Here is a 13,934-nt window from a genome sequence, read left to right as displayed (position 1 = left end):
CCACCACCACCAACAAAAAACACCACAAGCAAACAAACAAAAAAATCAACAAAAACTGAATGTTGCTAACATATGCAAAACTTATCAGGGTATGTGATGGATTCTTCATAACTTAAGACTTTGAAAAAAAAATCATTTGAAAAATATGTGTTAATAAAACAATGTAAGAGTTTGAGATAAACAGCAGGTAGCACATCCTTCTCTTGACACTAGAGCACTATAATTTTGAGATAGACATGGAAACACAGTCATGGAGTAGATCTTAATCAAATAAACCCTGCTGGGTTTACCATATGAGCTGGGTCTGATGGGGCTTAACAGTGTCGCATCTGTCTGGTGCATAGGGTCAAGGAGGTGGAGGGTAGGAGCCTGCAAGACAAAAATATCGTAATCAGAAGGATCCCTCCTCTTGGTTATTAGAGTCACCACAGGACCTTCCAGACCAATCTCTTTAAAGAAAACAAGCTCTGAGTACTCTGTTTACCAAAGGCAGGCATGGCATTTCTCCCATGTCAGGAAGCTCATACAATGCCAGGAACAATTCTGCAGTAACGAGATGGTATTAGTCAGGCTCTTACCAAGACCCAGAAGAGATGACGCGTATCGAGTACATACCCTGTGCTTGATATGAGCAACTAGCTACCAAGTGGAAATATCAGTGCTTATTAAGCCCACTGACATACAGGAATTAAGTAGGAGTTGTGATTATGGTTTTTGTGTTATCTGAATTTCATAATTGTGTCTTCTTATTAAAGCACATTTTAACAAAAATTTTGTTATTTTTGTTTCCGTTTAGAAGGCATTGCATTTTACTTAACCTGAGGGAATCAATGGTTTTGGAACGGAGTTAACTGGGGGGAAAGGGGACACTAATTCATTACCTGAGATGACACTGAGCACCTGCTCAGTGCTTTGTTCCTCCACTTTTGTTCTGAGCATAGCTCAGAGGTACCCATTAGAGCAATGTGGGGCTACAATGAACTTTTCTGGACTTTTCTATGGTGGTTGCTCATAAAGTACTCTCACAGCATCCTGATCACATGAGAGAATATTACCACCACTATTACAGAAATTTGGATCTAAACTCTGATGGACTGCTGTTGTTGGATTTTCTGTCTTCCCGGTCCAAGATATAAACTTGGAGAGGATGAGAGGAGCGAATTCCATCCTACTGTGACAGTAGAACAAGCCTTCTCTATGTCTGTCATTACCAATTACTCAGCTATAGAAACTCACTCCTAATCTAAGAAATTAGCCACCTCTAATTGCTTACACACTAATATTTTCACCCCTTAGTCTATTTTCACAAATATTAAAGACACATGCTGACCCTCGGGGACTCCTTCTGTCAACCCAATGCAGCAGCCCAAAGGAAGCTGGATCCTCTCTTGTTGCCTCAACCCATGTTCCAACAGCCCTGAGTCTTTGGGTTAGACAGGAGAGGCTCAAGTCGATAGACCCAGGGCCACTTTCCAAAGAAATGACCTTCAGAAACACAGCCCCAGGCAATTCTGACTTGTTACCTGAATGTTACCTGAATTCATGTTACCTAAATGTAACATGCCAGTTCTGGTGGGTGAGGAATATGCTAGCAAGACCTTGCAGTCTTGTGTCTTGGTGAAGGATGAGGATGACATACCATTGTGCAGGAAGGACGCAAGGGTTGGTGAGAGGTTGGTTACTGTGGAGACACCTGAGTATGGTCAAGAGGGTATTAGGGCTTCTCCCTCCCAAAAGGTGGCCCAGCTGAGGTGCATTTACACTAATGCACGCAGTCTGGGTAACAGGAGGAGCTGGAGGCCACCATGCTCATAGGAAACTGGAAGGTAGTTGTCATCACAGAAACCTGGTGGGATGATTCCCATGACTGGAGTGTGGCTTTTGATGGCTAAAAACTGTTCAGAATGGGTAGGCGAGGAAGGAAGGTAGGAGTTGCTCTCTGTGTTAGGAAGTAGAGAGACTGTCAAGAGCTGTGCCTGAGAAACAGCAATGAGCCGGTTGAGAGCTTGTGGGTGAAAATCAAGGATCAGACCAGTAAAGGACATCTAGTGGTTGGGGTCTGCTACAGTGCTACCTGATCAGGGGAGTTTGTTGATGAGGCCTTCTTGCTTCAGCTGAAAGAACTGTCGCACTCACAAACTCTTGTGCTGACGGGGGATTTCAATCACCCAGACATCTGCTGAGGTAGTGGCACAACGTTCACCCCCCCCTTCCCCTGACCGATGAAGGAATAAGTGCAGACAGAGGCTTTGTGGGGTGGAAAAGTCAATTTAATACTGGGGTAATTGTGGCTGCCACCCCCAGCCCATCCCCAAGTGAGGCCCCTCTCAGTCCTCGGGCCTGGCCTCGCGGCCCGCGTGGTCGCCAGACCCCGGTTCCTCCAGCTGGGCCCTTCGAATCCAGCGCATGTCGCCGATGTTGTCGTCCTCCCGGGACCGTAGCAGTCCGCGCCCATCGTCCCCCGAGTGCCAAGAAAAGCTTCGGCGAAGTTGTTGCTCCATGGCGGGGCTGCGCTCCGGGCGCCTGGGCGAGACGCTGCGGGACCGATATCTGGAGGGGTTCCTCTGGCGCTGCCGCCGCCCCAGCTCCGCATTGTGCTCCGATCTTCTGCGGAGCCAGCGGGATAAGGCGTCCCGCTGGGCGGGCGGCACCACGCGCACGATGGCCACGATGGGCCCGCGGCACATTGGGCAGCGGAGTCTGCCGGCAGCCCAGACGTGGATGCACTCCCGGCAGAAGGAGTGCCTGCACGGTGCGACGCGAGCCGGGTCGGTCATCTGGCCCAGGCAGATGGGGCACGTCTCGTCCCCGGGGGCCTCCTCTGGCTGCTCCTGCTGGGACCGGTTCATGCTGCTTGCAGCCGCCCTGGCGTGGGGATGGTCGTCCCCTGGGATCTCTCCTGGTGCCAGGCGCTTCTCAGCAGCCTGCGGTCCTCAGCACCTCCCTTGATGGTCACTGACGGGACCTCAGGGCGTCCTCTCGTGTCGCTGGCTGGACCTCGACGTGCCGCGTTCCACCAGCAGGACCACTACAGACAGAACCAGGCAGAAAATAGTCTATCAGCAACTATACATTAGCTTGCTAGGTTCAACCAGGTTGTCTACAGTACTGTAGCAGTGAATATTCTTAGTATGGATTACAAACATTGCTATTGGAGTGGCAAATATGCTCATGATAGGTTATGCTTCACAAGACTACACTTAGGACAGATGAGGTACATATCCGTATAGATATTTGATAACCTTACCGAAGGAGTTTGATGGATCGTGTGCAACAAAAAGGGCTTTGCGTGAGCTTCCAGCTACACCTCCGCCTCTCTCCTTCCAGCAATGGGACCTCGAAATCTCGAGTACCAGCAGCCGGACTGGACTCAGGCGCGACGCTCGGGGCTTTTATGGCCTGCCACCCTTTGTGAGGTCACAGGGTGACGGTGACTCTGTGGTGGCATCACAAGGGTCTCGGGGTGCCCCTGATGGCAGCGCTGACAGAGGGCACCTGCCTGTGGTGAGGAAGGTGCTGAGGTGAGATGGCTGCTCCACGCTGACAGGAGCAATGTCTGCCAGGCTGGGGTCCAGGCCAGGAGGGTGGCCCGCGGCCTGGATCTGCCCCTGGGAGCCAGGGGCATCCTGGCATTATCCCCCACATCCCCGGCGCTGTTAATAAAGAAGACCTGCTTTCTAATTTGCTACACAATATTGTTGGTGTGGGGAATTTTTTCTCTTTTGGATGTTAGGCAAGTTTGTGAAGATTTTGATGGTTGTAAAGTGAGAGTATATTGTGATTATTCTTAAATATGCTTTTCACAGAGGTGAGGGGTGGGATGTAGCGGGTTTGAACTGGTTCCTCTGTTGGTTGTGTATAATCTGATAGCAGCGTCCCAGCCCTGTCAGGAGGCAGCGTGCTTTAACAGTCAGGGGAGGAGCTGCTGTTCCCACTGAAGAAATTTCAGAATTCCCAGGACTGGGACTTCCATCCAGACACTTTGGATGGGATTGACAGACTCTCAGCAAGTTTAAGGGAAAGCTCAATGACCCAAGCACACCCAGGTGGGGAAAGGGGAAAGTACCACCTGTGGCTATTGATTGCTATAAACCCCCCAGGATGCAGACCAAGTAATGGTTTGCTGAACTTGCACAAATGTCTTAGGCATTGCTGCGTGCATATGATGGAGGTCTTCACCAGCCTCTGGAAGAAGCCCACCCTGTGGTCACGGCTGGACTGTTGGGTCTGTCTGAAGGGAAACCACCGGGCTGCATGTATGCCATCAGAAGGGGTAGTATGGGAAGGAGGGGGAGATTTTGTTTTTTCCTTCTTGTTGATAGGAGGCCAAGACACAATGCATTTGAAGCTGAAATCCAAAGGAAGTTATGAGATGGCCGTTCTCTGCTGCTCCGCCATACCAGAGGAAAAATACTACATAAAAAAGACAGACAGCTTTCAAGCACCTAGTTCCCATTGTGTGTGTGTGTGTGTTTTGTTTTTCATTAGAAGGTTATTCCCCCTGCCAACTCCCCCTAGAAAGGAAAATCAGGCAAAATATTTGCTAAAGAATAAAAGAAGGGCCAGGAGAGGACAGAGAGCAGTAGTGTTTGTGGTATGAGTTACAGGTACTGTGCAGCAGCTGTGAGGTTCCCCGGGTGTGTGGCAGGAGGGGTTTGGTGACATGTTTTCCTGACCATGAAGGGTCCTGGCCCTTGCCTGGGTAGAAATCAGAGGCAGTAGCCATGTGCCTTGGGTGCACAGCAGCAAGGGCAGGGGAAGAGGGAGCTCTGCATTCACACACGGACAGGGAGCATCTGGCCACCTTGCTGTTCTTTGCTTGATAAGGCTGCATGTGTTTACAAACACCTCACCTCTTACTAGTTAGCTAAGTAGGGCTTGAACAGGGCAGGGGGAAGTAATGATAATCAAAGGAGAAGAAAATAATATAAGATTTCAGAAAGTAAGGATTAAGACTTGAGACTTGAGAGGCTGGGGAGATGTGTATATGCTGCTATCCAGTTGTGCCACGGTGTGCCACGGTGTGGGTAACAGTCTCTGGAGACGGGTGAGTGATGACAGGCAGTCTGGTGCCTCTCACAAGCTCCTATTTCAGCAGTCAATGAAACGAGCTTCTTTTTCGCAGGGAGAAGGGGGGCCCTATGGCCTCCTGCTACCAAAACCTTGCCACTTAAAGCCACTACACCAGTTCAGACCTGACACCGTGCAGTATACAACTGCTCGCCTGAAGAGTTTATTCAGATTGGATACAGTTACATAGCACACTTGCAAGTATCATCGCATTATTGTCCTCTTTTGTAGTTTCAGGTAGGCAGTAACGAAATAGGAAGAACTCCTCTAAGGACTATCAAGAAGGACTTCAGAGCCTTGGGGAGACTGGTCAAGGGTTTGGGAGCACAAGTCATGTTCTCCTCTATCCCTCCAGTTATAGGAAATAATGAGGGACTGGACGTGATGAGCCAGCGGGTTAATAATTGGCTCCAAGCCTGGTGTAATGGGCAGGGTTCTGTTTTGTTTTGTTTTGTTTTGACCTTCAGTCAATTTACATGAGACCAAGCCTGCTGACAACAGACAGGAATAGGTCTTTTCACTGGCAGAAAAGGGTTTTAGGATGGCAGTTGGCAGGGTTCATGGACAGAGCTTTTAACTAGGTATGGAGGGGGCAGGAGTGGAACTGAGGGCACCAGAAAGGAGCCTGGAGTAACATGCCAGTTCTTGTGGGTGAGGAATGTGCTAGCAAGACCTTGCAGTCTTGTGTCTCGGTGAAGGCTGAGGATGACATACCATTGTGCAGGAAGGACACGAGGGTTGGTGAGAGGTTGGTTCCTATGAAGACACTGAGTATGGTCGAGAGGGTATGAGGGCTTCTCCCTCCCAAAAGGTGGCCCAGCTGGTGGCCCAGGGTGCCAGAGCACTGGAACAGGCTGCCAAATGACTTCTCATCCCCAAGTGTCCCTTGGGGACCCTCCACCTGCAGCCGTTCCCCATCAAGAGCAGACATCCCCACCCAAAACAATGTGTGGCACAGGCAGCGGGCAGCCAGAGTGGGCTGCGTTCACCCCCCCTTCCCCTAACCAATGCAGGAATAAGTGCAGACAGAGGCTTTGTGGGGTGGAAAAGTCAATTTAATACTGGGGTAATTGTGGCTGCCACCCCCAGCCCATCCCCAAGTGAGGCCCCTCTCAGTCCTCGGGCCTGGCCTCGCGGCCCGCGTGGTCGCCAGACCCCGGTTCCTCCAGCTGGGCCCTTCGAATCCAGCGCATGTCGCCGATGTTGTCGTCCTCCCGGGACCGTAGCAGTCCGCGCCCATCGTCCCCCGAGTGCCAAGAAAAGCTTCGGCGAAGTTGTTGCTCCATGGCGGGGCTGCGCTCCGGGCGCCTGGGCGAGACGCTGCGGGACCGATATCTGGAGGGGTTCCTCTGGCGCTGCCGCCGCCCCAGCTCCGCATTGTGCTCCGATCTTCTGCGGAGCCAGCGGGATAAGGCGTCCCGCTGGGCGGGCGGCACCACGCGCACGATGGCCACGATGGGCCCGCGGCACATTGGGCAGCGGAGTCTGCCGGCAGCCCAGACGTGGATGCACTCCCGGCAGAAGGAGTGCCTGCACGGTGCGACGCGAGCCGGGTCGGTCATCTGGCCCAGGCAGATGGGGCACGTCTCGTCCCCGGGGGCCTCCTCTGGCTGCTCCTGCTGGGACCGGTTCATGCTGCTTGCAGCCGCCCTGGCGTGGGGATGGTCGTCCCCTGGGATCTCTCCTGGTGCCAGGCGCTTCTCAGCAGCCTGCGGTCCTCAGCACCTCCCTTGATGGTCACTGACGGGACCTCAGGGCGTCCTCTCGTGTCGCTGGCTGGACCTCGACGTGCCGCGTTCCACCAGCAGGACCACTACAGACAGAACCAGGCAGAAAATAGTCTATCAGCAACTATACATTAGCTTGCTAGGTTCAACCAGGTTGTCTACAGTACTGTAGCAGTGAATATTCTTAGTATGGATTACAAACATTGCTATTGGAGTGGCAAATATGCTCATGATAGGTTATGCTTCACAAGACTACACTTAGGACAGATGAGGTACATATCCGTATAGATATTTGATAACCTTACCGAAGGAGTTTGATGGATCGTGTGCAACAAAAAGGGCTTTGCGTGAGCTTCCAGCTACACCTCCGCCTCTCTCCTTCCAGCAATGGGACCTCGAAATCTCGAGTACCAGCAGCCGGACTGGACTCAGGCGCGACGCTCGGGGCTTTTATGGCCTGCCACCCTTTGTGAGGTCACAGGGTGACGGTGACTCTGTGGTGGCATCACAAGGGTCTCGGGGTGCCCCTGATGGCAGCGCTGACAGAGGGCACCTGCCTGTGGTGAGGAAGGTGCTGAGGTGAGATGGCTGCTCCACGCTGACAGGAGCAATGTCTGCCAGGCTGGGGTCCAGGCCAGGAGGGTGGCCCGCGGCCTGGATCTGCCCCTGGGAGCCAGGGGCATCCTGGCATTATCCCCCACATCCCCGGCGCTGTTAATAAAGAAGACCTGCTTTCTAATTTGCTACACAATATTGTTGGTGTGGGGAATTTTTTCTCTTTTGGATGTTAGGCAAGTTTGTGAAGATTTTGATGGTTGTAAAGTGAGAGTATATTGTGATTATTCTTAAATATGCTTTTCACAGAGGTGAGGGGTGGGATGTAGCGGGTTTGAACTGGTTCCTCTGTTGGTTGTGTATAATCTGATAGCAGCGTCCCAGCCCTGTCAGGAGGCAGCGTGCTTTAACAGTCAGGGGAGGAGCTGCTGTTCCCACTGAAGAAATTTCAGAATTCCCAGGACTGGGACTTCCATCCAGACACTTTGGATGGGATTGACAGACTCTCAGCAAGTTTAAGGGAAAGCTCAATGACCCAAGCACACCCAGGTGGGGAAAGGGGAAAGTACCACCTGTGGCTATTGATTGCTATAAACCCCCCAGGATGCAGACCAAGTAATGGTTTGCTGAACTTGCACAAATGTCTTAGGCATTGCTGCGTGCATATGATGGAGGTCTTCACCAGCCTCTGGAAGAAGCCCACCCTGTGGTCACGGCTGGACTGTTGGGTCTGTCTGAAGGGAAACCACCGGGCTGCATGTATGCCATCAGAAGGGGTAGTATGGGAAGGAGGGGGAGATTTTGTTTTTTCCTTCTTGTTGATAGGAGGCCAAGACACAATGCATTTGAAGCTGAAATCCAAAGGAAGTTATGAGATGGCCGTTCTCTGCTGCTCCGCCATACCAGAGGAAAAATACTACATAAAAAAGACAGACAGCTTTCAAGCACCTAGTTCCCATTGTGTGTGTGTGTGTGTTTTGTTTTTCATTAGAAGGTTATTCCCCCTGCCAACTCCCCCTAGAAAGGAAAATCAGGCAAAATATTTGCTAAAGAATAAAAGAAGGGCCAGGAGAGGACAGAGAGCAGTAGTGTTTGTGGTATGAATTACAGGTACTGTGCAGCAGCTGTGAGGTTCCCCGGGTGTGTGGCAGGAGGGGTTTGGTGACATGTTTTCCTGACCATGAAGGGTCCTGGCCCTTGCCTGGGTAGAAATCAGAGGCAGTAGCCATGTGCCTTGGGTGCACAGCAGCAAGGGCAGGGGAAGAGGGAGCTCTGCATTCACACACGGACAGGGAGCATCTGGCCACCTTGCTGTTCTTTGCTTGATAAGGCTGCATGTGTTTACAAACACCTCACCTCTTACTAGTTAGCTAAGTAGGGCTTGAACAGGGCAGGGGGAAGTAATGATAATCAAAGGAGAAGAAAATAATATAAGATTTCAGAAAGTAAGGATTAAGACTTGAGACTTGAGAGGCTGGGGAGATGTGTATATGCTGCTATCCAGTTGTGCCACGGTGTGCCACGGTGTGGGTAACAGTCTCTGGAGACGGGTGAGTGATGACAGGCAGTCTGGTGCCTCTCACAAGCTCCTATTTCAGCAGTCAATGAAACGAGCTTCTTTTTCGCAGGGAGAAGGGGGGCCCTATGGCCTCCTGCTACCAAAACCTTGCCACTTAAAGCCACTACACCAGTTCAGACCTGACACCGTGCAGTATACAACTGCTCGCCTGAAGAGTTTATTCAGATTGGATACAGTTACATAGCACACTTGCAAGTATCATCGCATTATTGTCCTCTTTTGTAGTTTCAGGTAGGCAGTAACGAAATAGGAAGAACTCCTCTAAGGACTATCAAGAAGGACTTCAGAGCCTTGGGGAGACTGGTCAAGGGTTTGGGAGCACAAGTCATGTTCTCCTCTATCCCTCCAGTTATAGGAAATAATGAGGGACTGGACGTGATGAGCCAGCGGGTTAATAATTGGCTCCAAGCCTGGTGTAATGGGCAGGGTTCTGTTTTGTTTTGTTTTGTTTTGACCTTCAGTCAATTTACATGAGACCAAGCCTGCTGACAACAGACAGGAATAGGTCTTTTCACTGGCAGAAAAGGGTTTTAGGATGGCAGTTGGCAGGGTTCATGGACAGAGCTTTTAACTAGGTATGGAGGGGGCAGGAGTGGAACTGAGGGCACCAGAAAGGAGCCTGGAGTAACATGCCAGTTCTTGTGGGTGAGGAATGTGCTAGCAAGACCTTGCAGTCTTGTGTCTCGGTGAAGGCTGAGGATGACATACCATTGTGCAGGAAGGACACGAGGGTTGGTGAGAGGTTGGTTCCTATGAAGACACTGAGTATGGTCGAGAGGGTATGAGGGCTTCTCCCTCCCAAAAGGTGGCCCAGCTGGTGGCCCAGGGTGCCAGAGCACTGGAACAGGCTGCCAAATGACTTCTCATCCCCAAGTGTCCCTTGGGGACCCTCCACCTGCAGCCGTTCCCCATCAAGAGCAGACATCCCCACCCAAAACAATGTGTGGCACAGGCAGCGGGCAGCCAGAGTGGGCTGCGTTCACCCCCCCTTCCCCTAACCAATGCAGGAATAAGTGCAGACAGAGGCTTTGTGGGGTGGAAAAGTCAATTTAATACTGGGGTAATTGTGGCTGCCACCCCCAGCCCATCCCCAAGTGAGGCCCCTCTCAGTCCTCGGGCCTGGCCTCGCGGCCCGCGTGGTCGCCAGACCCCGGTTCCTCCAGCTGGGCCCTTCGAATCCAGCGCATGTCGCCGATGTTGTCGTCCTCCCGGGACCGTAGCAGTCCGCGCCCATCGTCCCCCGAGTGCCAAGAAAAGCTTCGGCGAAGTTGTTGCTCCATGGCGGGGCTGCGCTCCGGGCGCCTGGGCGAGACGCTGCGGGACCGATATCTGGAGGGGTTCCTCTGGCGCTGCCGCCGCCCCAGCTCCGCATTGTGCTCCGATCTTCTGCGGAGCCAGCGGGATAAGGCGTCCCGCTGGGCGGGCGGCACCACGCGCACGATGGCCACGATGGGCCCGCGGCACATTGGGCAGCGGAGTCTGCCGGCAGCCCAGACGTGGATGCACTCCCGGCAGAAGGAGTGCCTGCACGGTGCGACGCGAGCCGGGTCGGTCATCTGGCCCAGGCAGATGGGGCACGTCTCGTCCCCGGGGGCCTCCTCTGGCTGCTCCTGCTGGGACCGGTTCATGCTGCTTGCAGCCGCCCTGGCGTGGGGATGGTCGTCCCCTGGGATCTCTCCTGGTGCCAGGCGCTTCTCAGCAGCCTGCGGTCCTCAGCACCTCCCTTGATGGTCACTGACGGGACCTCAGGGCGTCCTCTCGTGTCGCTGGCTGGACCTCGACGTGCCGCGTTCCACCAGCAGGACCACTACAGACAGAACCAGGCAGAAAATAGTCTATCAGCAACTATACATTAGCTTGCTAGGTTCAACCAGGTTGTCTACAGTACTGTAGCAGTGAATATTCTTAGTATGGATTACAAACATTGCTATTGGAGTGGCAAATATGCTCATGATAGGTTATGCTTCACAAGACTACACTTAGGACAGATGAGGTACATATCCGTATAGATATTTGATAACCTTACCGAAGGAGTTTGATGGATCGTGTGCAACAAAAAGGGCTTTGCGTGAGCTTCCAGCTACACCTCCGCCTCTCTCCTTCCAGCAATGGGACCTCGAAATCTCGAGTACCAGCAGCCGGACTGGACTCAGGCGCGACGCTCGGGGCTTTTATGGCCTGCCACCCTTTGTGAGGTCACAGGGTGACGGTGACTCTGTGGTGGCATCACAAGGGTCTCGGGGTGCCCCTGATGGCAGCGCTGACAGAGGGCACCTGCCTGTGGTGAGGAAGGTGCTGAGGTGAGATGGCTGCTCCACGCTGACAGGAGCAATGTCTGCCAGGCTGGGGTCCAGGCCAGGAGGGTGGCCCGCGGCCTGGATCTGCCCCTGGGAGCCAGGGGCATCCTGGCATTATCCCCCACATCCCCGGCGCTGTTAATAAAGAAGACCTGCTTTCTAATTTGCTACACAATATTGTTGGTGTGGGGAATTTTTTCTCTTTTGGATGTTAGGCAAGTTTGTGAAGATTTTGATGGTTGTAAAGTGAGAGTATATTGTGATTATTCTTAAATATGCTTTTCACAGAGGTGAGGGGTGGGATGTAGCGGGTTTGAACTGGTTCCTCTGTTGGTTGTGTATAATCTGATAGCAGCGTCCCAGCCCTGTCAGGAGGCAGCGTGCTTTAACAGTCAGGGGAGGAGCTGCTGTTCCCACTGAAGAAATTTCAGAATTCCCAGGACTGGGACTTCCATCCAGACACTTTGGATGGGATTGACAGACTCTCAGCAAGTTTAAGGGAAAGCTCAATGACCCAAGCACACCCAGGTGGGGAAAGGGGAAAGTACCACCTGTGGCTATTGATTGCTATAAACCCCCCAGGATGCAGACCAAGTAATGGTTTGCTGAACTTGCACAAATGTCTTAGGCATTGCTGCGTGCATATGATGGAGGTCTTCACCAGCCTCTGGAAGAAGCCCACCCTGTGGTCACGGCTGGACTGTTGGGTCTGTCTGAAGGGAAACCACCGGGCTGCATGTATGCCATCAGAAGGGGTAGTATGGGAAGGAGGGGGAGATTTTGTTTTTTCCTTCTTGTTGATAGGAGGCCAAGACACAATGCATTTGAAGCTGAAATCCAAAGGAAGTTATGAGATGGCCGTTCTCTGCTGCTCCGCCATACCAGAGGAAAAATACTACATAAAAAAGACAGACAGCTTTCAAGCACCTAGTTCCCATTGTGTGTGTGTGTGTGTTTTGTTTTTCATTAGAAGGTTATTCCCCCTGCCAACTCCCCCTAGAAAGGAAAATCAGGCAAAATATTTGCTAAAGAATAAAAGAAGGGCCAGGAGAGGACAGAGAGCAGTAGTGTTTGTGGTATGAGTTACAGGTACTGTGCAGCAGCTGTGAGGTTCCCCGGGTGTGTGGCAGGAGGGGTTTGGTGACATGTTTTCCTGACCATGAAGGGTCCTGGCCCTTGCCTGGGTAGAAATCAGAGGCAGTAGCCATGTGCCTTGGGTGCACAGCAGCAAGGGCAGGGGAAGAGGGAGCTCTGCATTCACACACGGACAGGGAGCATCTGGCCACCTTGCTGTTCTTTGCTTGATAAGGCTGCATGTGTTTACAAACACCTCACCTCTTACTAGTTAGCTAAGTAGGGCTTGAACAGGGCAGGGGGAAGTAATGATAATCAAAGGAGAAGAAAATAATATAAGATTTCAGAAAGTAAGGATTAAGACTTGAGACTTGAGAGGCTGGGGAGATGTGTATATGCTGCTATCCAGTTGTGCCACGGTGTGCCACGGTGTGGGTAACAGTCTCTGGAGACGGGTGAGTGATGACAGGCAGTCTGGTGCCTCTCACAAGCTCCTATTTCAGCAGTCAATGAAACGAGCTTCTTTTTCGCAGGGAGAAGGGGGGCCCTATGGCCTCCTGCTACCAAAACCTTGCCACTTAAAGCCACTACACCAGTTCAGACCTGACACCGTGCAGTATACAACTGCTCGCCTGAAGAGTTTATTCAGATTGGATACAGTTACATAGCACACTTGCAAGTATCATCGCATTATTGTCCTCTTTTGTAGTTTCAGGTAGGCAGTAACGAAATAGGAAGAACTCCTCTAAGGACTATCAAGAAGGACTTCAGAGCCTTGGGGAGACTGGTCAAGGGTTTGGGAGCACAAGTCATGTTCTCCTCTATCCCTCCAGTTATAGGAAATAATGAGGGACTGGACGTGATGAGCCAGCGGGTTAATAATTGGCTCCAAGCCTGGTGTAATGGGCAGGGTTCTGTTTTGTTTTGTTTTGTTTTGACCTTCAGTCAATTTACATGAGACCAAGCCTGCTGACAACAGACAGGAATAGGTCTTTTCACTGGCAGAAAAGGGTTTTAGGATGGCAGTTGGCAGGGTTCATGGACAGAGCTTTTAACTAGGTATGGAGGGGGCAGGAGTGGAACTGAGGGCACCAGAAAGGAGCCTGGAGTAACATGCCAGTTCTTGTGGGTGAGGAATGTGCTAGCAAGACCTTGCAGTCTTGTGTCTCGGTGAAGGCTGAGGATGACATACCATTGTGCAGGAAGGACACGAGGGTTGGTGAGAGGTTGGTTCCTATGAAGACACTGAGTATGGTCGAGAGGGTATGAGGGCTTCTCCCTCCCAAAAGGTGGCCCAGCTGGTGGCCCAGGGTGCCAGAGCACTGGAACAGGCTGCCAAATGACTTCTCATCCCCAAGTGTCCCTTGGGGACCCTCCACCTGCAGCCGTTCCCCATCAAGAGCAGACATCCCCACCCGAAACAATGTGTGGCACAGGCAGCGGGCAGCCAGAGTGGGCTGCGTTCACCCCCCCTTCCCCTAACCAATGCAGGAATAAGTGCAGACAGAGGCTTTGTGGGGTGGAAAAGTCAATTTAATACTGGGGTAATTGTGGCTGCCACCCCCAGCCCATCCCCAAGTGAGGCCCCTCTCAGTCCTCGGGCCTGGCCTCGCGGCCCGCGTGGTCGCCAGA

This window comes from Netta rufina, assembly GCF_964035555.1.
Source record: "Netta rufina genome assembly, chromosome: 1".
Taxonomy (NCBI): Eukaryota; Metazoa; Chordata; class Aves; order Anseriformes; family Anatidae; genus Netta; species Netta rufina.
Note: the sequence above shows the minus strand (reverse complement) of the source record.